This window comes from Jaculus jaculus, chromosome 1 (genome assembly GCF_020740685.1).
Source record: "Jaculus jaculus isolate mJacJac1 chromosome 1, mJacJac1.mat.Y.cur, whole genome shotgun sequence".
NCBI lineage: Eukaryota > Metazoa > Chordata > Mammalia > Rodentia > Dipodidae > Jaculus > Jaculus jaculus.
In genome coordinates, this window is record NC_059102.1 from 49,228,436 (window position 1) to 49,237,648 (window position 9,213).

At 38.2% G+C, this 9,213-nt stretch overlaps 1 pseudogene; it reads right to left on the bottom strand.

Annotated features, from left to right (window-relative positions):
- Positions 1-876: 876 nt before the first annotated feature.
- LOC101598751 lies at positions 877-2,004 on the bottom strand (annotated as a pseudogene).
- Between the last annotated feature and the right edge of the window lie 7,209 nt (positions 2,005-9,213).

The following is a 9,213-nucleotide window of genomic DNA, read 5'->3' on the forward strand; positions in this document are numbered from 1 at the left end:
TTCTGTTGTGTATAATTTCAGTTTCAAAATCTGTTTTAAAGCTTGGAAATATAAACCTTTATCTGTACTGTGATTTCACAATAGACCAAGACAGCACTTAGATCAGAACTTTCCCGGCACCAGGGAACCCGAGCTAGTCATTGTTGGCCTCAGAATGAAATGTGCTCATTAACCAAGAAAATTGGAAACTAGGCGGCACTTTTCCATTTGTGTGCTGCTTTCTAAAGCATTAATGGACCTTGCCACTGCTCCAGAAACTATTAATAAATTTCCCTTTGCGCCCAAGACGATACTACTGACCCGCCCTCAGTAGAACATGAGATTAAATTTTTTAAAATTGTTCAACAGTGCACTGATAGTTATGATCTCAATGTTACTTTAGTCCTGTGTATCAGAAGTTAATGTGCCCTAATTTAACAATAACAATAACCAATGCTTAATGTGTTATGTGAGTATGGTTTGTACATTTTGCTTATTGGTCCATGCAGTGCTGGAGGTATATCACTGAGATATACTTCCAGGCTACCTAAAAAGGTGTATTTTATGTAACTGAAGTGATAAAATTGCAGTTGGATTTTAGGTGTCACTGGAAATAGAAGTCAGGGAAGCATTTAGAACTTGGGGATGCCTTAATAGGAAACAGGAAGAAAAAAAACAAAACAAAAACAGGAAACCCTGTTATTCTTCCAAGCTTTTCACTATAAGTCTGCCAAGTTCTCCACTATGGAATTAAGCTAAGTAGGCTCAGCTTCCAGGAAACCTTCTACATAAGCTTTGTTTGTGGCCATGTTACTATTGTGACTGTTTGCATTTCCCTCAGTGAGCAGTAAACATTTAGTGTGATTAACAGGGCAAGGATTGTCTTGATGTTTATGATTTTTTTTTAAGAGTAATTATGCTGTTTAATTTGAAGTAAAAACGCCTATCCAGCATGTCACCCAGAGATGTTAAAAGACTGCAGGCATCTCCACATGTCTCCTAGAGACCATTTCACCCACTGCTCTGTTTAGCTGCTAGCCTCTTGTCTCTCTCTTCAGCAATGGTGAGGCGGATTCCTTTACCTCTGGGAAGAGAAATCCATGCTTTGTTGCCTTTGCCAATAACAAAGATGTTGGAAAGCCAGGTCGCAAAGCTGTTGCCATTGGCATCTTTCACATGAACCACATCAAAAGAGCCAGGATGTCTTTTTCTGTTAGTGATCACACCAATTCTCCCCAAGTTAGCACCTCCAGTCACCATACAAAGGTTACCAGTGTCAAACTTGATGAATTCAGTTATCTTGCCAGTTTCCAAATCAATCTGAATGGTGTCATTCACTTTAATGAGGGGATCAGGGTAGCGAATTGTATGAGCATCATGGGTCACCCATGAGGGATTCCTTTTGTGCCCACAATGTTTTTTCTCACTTTGCACAACTTATACTTGGCTTCCTCAGGAGTAATACGATGAACAGCAAAGCGACCCTTTGTATCATAAATCAGACGAAAATTCTCTCTAGTCTTGTCAATGCTGATGACATCCATAAACCCAGCTGGGTAGGTTATGTCAGTCCTGACTTTGCCGTCAATCTTAATGAAGCGCTGTATGCAAATTTTCTTTACTTCATCTCCGGTTAGGGCATACTTAAGTCTGTTCCTTAAGAAAATGATCAAAAGGAAGAGAAGAGGATACTTAATAGGTTGATATTGTATATATGTAATTACAATGATTGTAATGGGGAGGTAATATGATGGAGAATGGAATTTCAAATGGGAAAGTGTGGGGGTGGGGAGGGAGGGAATTACCATGGGATATATTTTATGTTAATAAAATGTTAATAAAAATTTAAAAAGAAAAGAAAAGAAAATGATCAGAGGCAGACATTCTCTCAGTTTGTGGGGCCCAGTGGATGGACGAGGAGCAAATACGCCAGTCAATTTATCCAGCATCCAATGTTTTGGAGCTGCTACTCTCTTCAGGTGCTTCTTGGGACCACGAGCCATGGCTATGCTGGGAACGGAAAGAGGCTCTCCTTCTTCCGGTGCGCGAAGAAATTAGTGTTGGAGGCTGCGCGCCTGTTTATGAATTTTTAATTTATTTTTATTTATTTCAGAGATCGAGAGAGAGAGAGTGAGTGAGTGAGTGTCAGAGAGAGAGAGAATAGGCATGCCTGGGCCTTCAGCTGCTATAAATATACTCCAGATGCATGTGCCACTTTGTGCTTCTGGCCTACATGGGTCCTGGGGAATTGAACCTGGGTCCTTTGGCTTCCCAGGCCATCTCTCCAGCCCTGTCTTGATTTTTATATTAAATGTCATGGGTCACTGGAAAGGTTGGTCACCCTACATTCTGCATTGTTGTATATGGTATGGATATTTGGAACAGAAGTTCAAATTCAAAAGATTGGAACATGTGGCAAACCAAATTGAGTCTAAAAAATATTTTACATCTGATTGTTTTAGTCTTTCCTAGTTTGAACTTGAGATAATTTTGCTAGGTTTGTTGGAAACATGTAGACATGAACATGAACATTTTTTAAAATAATTATTATGAATTTTACAGTATGAACATACTGAATGTTGGTCATATTCTTACCAGGTTATAATCATATTCCCTCTCTCTTGTTCCCATTCTCTTGAGGGCCTGCCTCAGTGGCATTGTTGATATTCACTGTGGGGGTCATGGATGTATCCGTCAGTTTCAGTGAGAGGGACAATGTCTCAGGATACACCTTCCCACCCTGTGGCTATTACATCTTTCTTCCCTCTCTTCTGCAATGTTCTCTGGGCCTTGGTGGGCATATTATAAGTTTCCTTTAGTGTTGAGCTCTCTGCATCCTCTGAATTTCTTCTTTGAATTTTGAGTCTCCTCAGTGTCTATCAGCATCTCTCTGGAGGACATTGGTAGGCTAGCAATGACAGCAACATTTGAGTTTAACTTGCCACTTCCTCTGTAATGTCTCCTGGGCTCTAGTAGGTATGCCAGTGATGACTTGCTTGTGTTGGACAGTCAGCTATTTTTTTTTTTTGTCATATTTATAGATCTTGGTTCTCCCTGGTATTTGCTGCCACTTGTAAAAGAATGCAGATTCTCCAGATAAGAGAGTAGCATGGATCAAAGGGGGTAAACATAGTGCTTTCAGATTTTTGGATAGGCATACCTTCTCTTCGAAGCCAAAGAACAGTGCGAGCTTCTCTATAAAGTCTATGACCTTCCTATCCATAGGATTCTCACTTGATTTTCAGTGCCAGGTGTCAATTCACTGTGACTGTGGTCTCATATCCAAATGGAAAGCAGCTGATTACCCCATAGCCTGTGTGCCACTATTGCCCACGCATGTACTTCTTACCTTGCTGGTTAATTCTGTAGCTTGTATGATCCCCTGCTTGTTCATGCTGTTAGTGACTGTTATCACCAGAAAAATGTTGCCCACTAGTGATGTATAAAATAAAGCAAAATTAATCAACAATTGTTGGGGATATACTTTATATTAGGCAGTTTGAGACAAGTTCACATCTTTTATCACATTCAATGCAATTTCTCTGGAGTTTTACTATCTTGAGCCCAGCTGTTTGTAGACAACATCTTGTCATATCGACAATATCATACACTTTCCATAGATCCATACCTTTTTATGTATTACTCTTATTTCCCAGAATGCTTTTCATATCTCTTTTCCTTGGAAAACTTGTCTTCATCTTTCAACACACATTTTGTAGAACACATACTTTAAGTACTTATCCTTGACTCACAAACAGAGTGTTATTTCTTTATCTTGGCTTCTGGAACAAACTATGAACAAATAGAATACTATCACAGAGTAATATGGTTTTTCATTTTGTTTTCCTTTTCATTGGTGAAGAGCATTAAATTCAGTTCAATAATGTTTAAAGAGCATCTGTTCATTGTCCAACACAGTACTGTGGCACTGTATGTTTGGAAGCTTGTCAGATGAGATTTAAATGCAGTCTATCTGAGAGTTAGTCCCAGGAAGTACCAGTGAACCAGTGGGGAATTGAGTCAGGGAAGAGTCTATTAATTGCTAGGTTATGCTGGTGACAACAAAGGCTCAATCAACAAAGGCTGGAGACGTGAGAACAAACTTGTCCTACATGCCTCAGAAGTTTCCCAGAGGATGATAGAGAGACACAGACATTTATCTAAGGACATGGATAGAGGGATGTCCCCAGTGGCTGAAACCTTTCTTCCCAAAGTATCTGCTCACATGGAGCTAGAGAAAAGCTCTTGACTACATTAAAACTGCATATTAAACAAACATTCCCTCTAAGACTCACAAGTTTAACTAGCTTACAGACAGGTTGTCCTGTTGATTAAAAATAAACTGCCCTGTTGTAAAGTAGGCATTTTCTCAAGGTAGCCCAGACTCCACATAGTCTATTGGATAGATAGACAATGATTGCCATAACAAATTCTCTCTTATTGATTTAATTTTTTTTTGGAATTTTTGAGACAAGATCTTGCTATATAATGCAAGCTAGCCTTAAATTTATGGTGATCTTCCTGCCTTAGCTTCCAGAATGCTATGATTTTAGATTTGTGCACAATTCCCACTTAATAACCATTTGGGTTGGACCTAGTTTTGTCTAGCATGTGTAATGCTTCAAGGGATATTCCTATACTCATACGTCTTGACATAATTTTGTAAATATGTTAAAAAAAAAGTCTCTAACCAGACAATTTCAAGGTGTGTAAGAGTTTATCCTCCCATAATCTGTGCTTTATTGGTATTTAAGTATTCTCACCAAAAGTATATGAGAGTACCCAGTTCCCCTTATCCTAGATATGCAAGCATTTGTCTACCAGCATGTGAAGAGCTGTTTAGAATTGTATATCTCTAAATGTCACTGATGCTAAAAGTGATTGATATGTTGATTATTTTGTGTGTGTGTGTGTGTGTGTGTGTGCGCGCGCGTGTGTAAATTACCTGCTTTTTTTGTTTTTGTTTTTCAAGGTAGGGTCTCACTATAGATCAGGCTGACCTGGAATTCACTATGGTGTCTCAGGGTGGCCTCGAACTCATAGCAAACCTCTGACTTCTGCCTCTCTAGTGCTGGGATTAAAGGTGTGTGCCACCATGCCCAGCTCACCTGCTCAGTTTTTTAATATCTATTTTTCTACTTAATTTTTTCTTCTCAATGGTATAGTTAGTTACTTTTGACTTTTACTAAGCCATCCTAAAACAAAGGGGATGAAAGAATTAAAAAAATATTTTATTTATTCATTTGCAAGTGGAGACATACAGACATACAAAGAGAAAGAGAAAGAAAGCTGGGTGAGATGACGCATGCCTTTAATCCCAACACTTGGAAGGCAGAGGTAGGAGGATTGCTGTGAGTTCAAGGCCACTCTGAGACTACATAGTGAATTCTAGGTCAGGTGAAGCTAGAGTGAGACCCTACCTCAAAGAGAGAGAGAGAGAGAGAGAGAGAGAGAGAGAGAGAGAGAGAGAGTGAGAGAGAGAGAGAAGGAATGGGCACAGGCACTCCAGGGCCTCTAGAAATTGCAAATGAACTTCAGATGTACCACTTTGTGTTTCTGGCTTTATGTAGGTTCTTGGAGTTGTACCCAGGTCATGAAGCTTTGCAGGCAAGCACCTTAATCACTGAGCAATCTCTCCAGCCCTGAGAATTTTTTTTAAACCTTCACACTTGAATGCAATAATAGTAGCAGCAATAATAAATAGAAAACACTATGATTTAGATCCTTCTCATTCCTGAAAATTTCTAATTTTTGGTCAGTTTGCTAATAGTGACAATACTTAAGTTCACAATCAAAAGATGTTAGTGGGTAGAATAATGGACATGTGCAAATATTAGATTGGTCTCAGCAGTAAGAAATACTATGGCTTTGTATTTGAGGTCACCTCCTAACATAATCAGTGTGTTGACAGAGCGACCATTAGTTGTTGAGACTTGTTCACATTGCCTCTGTTCTTTTAGAGTTGTAAAATTACATCTCAGAGTATGAAAGCATCACCATTTTAATATGTAAAAGAGTAAATCCATCTACCTACTTTTAAAGTAAAAATATCTTTAGAGAGTTTTTGAAAAGTATGATGTACAGCTTCAATCTGCTGAGCAGATGGCTTCAACTTCCATAAGTGATTATTAATGACTTTGGGAATGTGATTTCAGCAATATAATTTATACTGCAGCTTTTCAATTAATATATTTATTTAAGAGTGACAGACAGAGAGAGGGAGTGAGAGAGACAGAGTGAGAATGGGCATGCCATGGCCTCCAGCACTGCAAACCAACTCTGGACCCGTGTGCTCCCTTGTGCATCTGGCTCACGTGGGTCCTGGGGAACCGAGCCTTGGACCGGGGTCCTTAGGCTTCACAGGCAAGTGCTTAACCACTAAGCCATCTCTCCAGCCTTATAATGCAACTCTTAAGTACTTTGGATTTTCTTTTCAAGAAAATGCATCAGCAAAATGGGCTCAGTATTTTTAATTTTCTGGTGCAACTTTTGTAACTCATCTGTGATAGCAATGACAAAATATAACAATTTCTTCTATGAACTTTTTAAAATAGGATACTATTTTGTGTTTAACAAATAATTATGAACAAATTAATCATATATATTTTAAGTTTCATGTGATTTGAAAATGGAGACAATATATGGTTCTCCATAAGGAAGTTAAATAAGACTTAGCAATATTGACACATAATTCTGTATTCTGTAGAGGGTATAAAATAGACATAAAAATAAGTTTTCAAAACTAATTAAGTTCAGTTAGGCTTCTTTTACTTTCAGCTATTAAACTTTAAAAAATATCAGTTATATTGCATTGGGCTCTCTATTGATAAACTGGGAAACTTTTAGTTAATTTCTTGGGGATGTAGTATCTACCACTGAAACTTATCATTTATGTTAGTGTCTTGGGTTATAGGTATCGTGGTGGCTCCAGTGTTAGTTCCTTAATATGCAGATGTTCTTCCAGTAGTCTGCAAGCATTATCTCACTTCATCCTTCACAATTCTGGAATACAGGAAGTATTAGACATCATCCCTAGAGAAGGGATCTGAGATACAGAAAGTTCTGTCTAAGGTGGGAATCTTAGCCTAAGTAACTCAGACAAGAGACTAGAGGAGGTGGGTGGCTAACTGGGGAGTCCACGCTCCCTAACCACACATCAGGATAAGCAGAGCCAGCCCAGGCCTCCTGTTAGTTTTCACTACTTCCTGTCACCATGCACCCTCTACTTTTCCTGCTATGAAAGGCCACAAGTGGCCAACTTTAAAAAATTAAATCTTTTTCTTCCTTCTTCTGTCACTCACTTTCTCAGTATTTCTCACTCTCTTTCTCATTCTCTCTTGCTCTCTCAGCAAGCAAGCAAGCAACAAACTAAAACTAAAAAGAAAACTCACCCAAATAACCTGAGGGAAATAACTTAAAAAGTTTAGAGTTCAGTAGCCATTGTATCCTATGATCCTGTCTTGATGTTTAATTCTTTTTTTTTTTTTCATTTTGCACTATCAGCCAAACTTTTCAAAAACTGATATTTCCATTCTATCTGGTACATTTGTCTATCTTTCATGACATCTGGGATATTCTCTGCTTGCTGAATTTTAAGTTCCAGAATATTTACAGAGACAAAAGCAGCCATCTCCCCTGCCAAATACAAGAATAAGAATCAAACCAATCACCTCAATAAAGTAGAAAAAAAAAAGCCCAAGAAAACTTTTTCTTTTTTGCCTTTAAGCTTCAAATCATATATTCTTGTTTGAGAAATAATAGGCTCTTTATTCAGGAAGAAATGAAATGTTATTTTACCAAACTCAATGTGTTGTCCACATGTAATACATTTCCATTGCTTAAAAAATATTTTAAAAGAATTTTATTGAGTTTGGTGGCAAGAACATCTTAAAAATAGACAGGTGGTAATTATTACCGTTTATGTTTGAGCGGCTTTTGTAGAGATATTTAATTAGTTTCTTCCAAGCTGTCATTTAATACTTGGTTTACCTCATTCTTCACTCAAAGCCAAAATGAAGCACTAGAAAGTGAATTTAGCAGCAAACTGAAAGGGAAATATAACTGAGTTCTCCATGAGGAATTTAAAAACCTATGAGTGAGAATGAAATCAAAATTAAACATCTAAGTTTCAAGGTACATTATGCTAAGGGGCATACAATTCTAAAGAATGTTCTTCATTAATTAGAAGCTATTTTACTGAAAGAAAAATCTATGACTAGAAAACAAGAACTGAAAGTACTTGCATAATGTTAGTATCATTCCAATGTGCTTGACTGTATGAAGCATTAGAGTTTATTGGTTGTGTGGGTGTGAAACTTGCCTTGCATTTAACTATACTCTCTACTAGGGAAATGAAGAATAATAGCCACAATGGCCGATCCACTCTGTCCTTGACTAGTTTGCTTTGCCAAGTGCTTATGGATACTTTGCAATGCAAACTCCTCAAGAGCCCCTATAAAGAGTGAGTGGTTTCATGACCACTGTAGATGTTTGAGAACTTTCATAATATTTTGTCGACTGAAGCCTAAGTAAACTTCAGAGTGTGTAAAACATAGAAGTCCATGGCTGGAAGAAACCTCCATGTTCACTTAATTCAATGCATTCCTTTTGCAAGGAGAACTGAAAAGTGTGATTTGCTTTTAAAATAATGTATTTGTCAAGAAATGAGGGAAAGATAGGGACATAACCTTTGACTTCTGAACAAACACCATAATCACAATTTGGCCCCTTGTTCCTAATAATAGTCTTCTTCCCTGTGTCCCACAGCCAGAGGTTGCTTCATAGTGTCCTGGCCTTTCATGGTTCTTCAAATGGAATGGCTACTTTCCTTATCAAATTGCTGCTGCCTTTGGTTGGGTTGCACACCTCTAATTTTCCCCTAGTCAACACCTACTCCATCTTCTTTTGCCAGTGAAGTATCTCTAACTCTAGCCAGTCTTCTCAGTTCCTAGTTTTCCGGCCACTCTTAAGTGCTCTCATGATACTTGTTTTATTAGCTTAGTAAAACCCATCCCCATCTCCTCTGGTGTTCTATTGGCTGGAGAAGGGCACGGCCTGTAATCATGTCTATTCTCCATCCACCTCTGCATAGTGCCTACACAGAGCACACTCAATGTGTGCTGATCAGTGAATGAAAGCTGAGGAAGGATGTATGATTTTCACAGGATCAGGTGAGGCTATGGCTTGTGGGTCTGGAGAACTGCAAAAAAAAAAAAAAAAAAAAAAAAAAAAAAA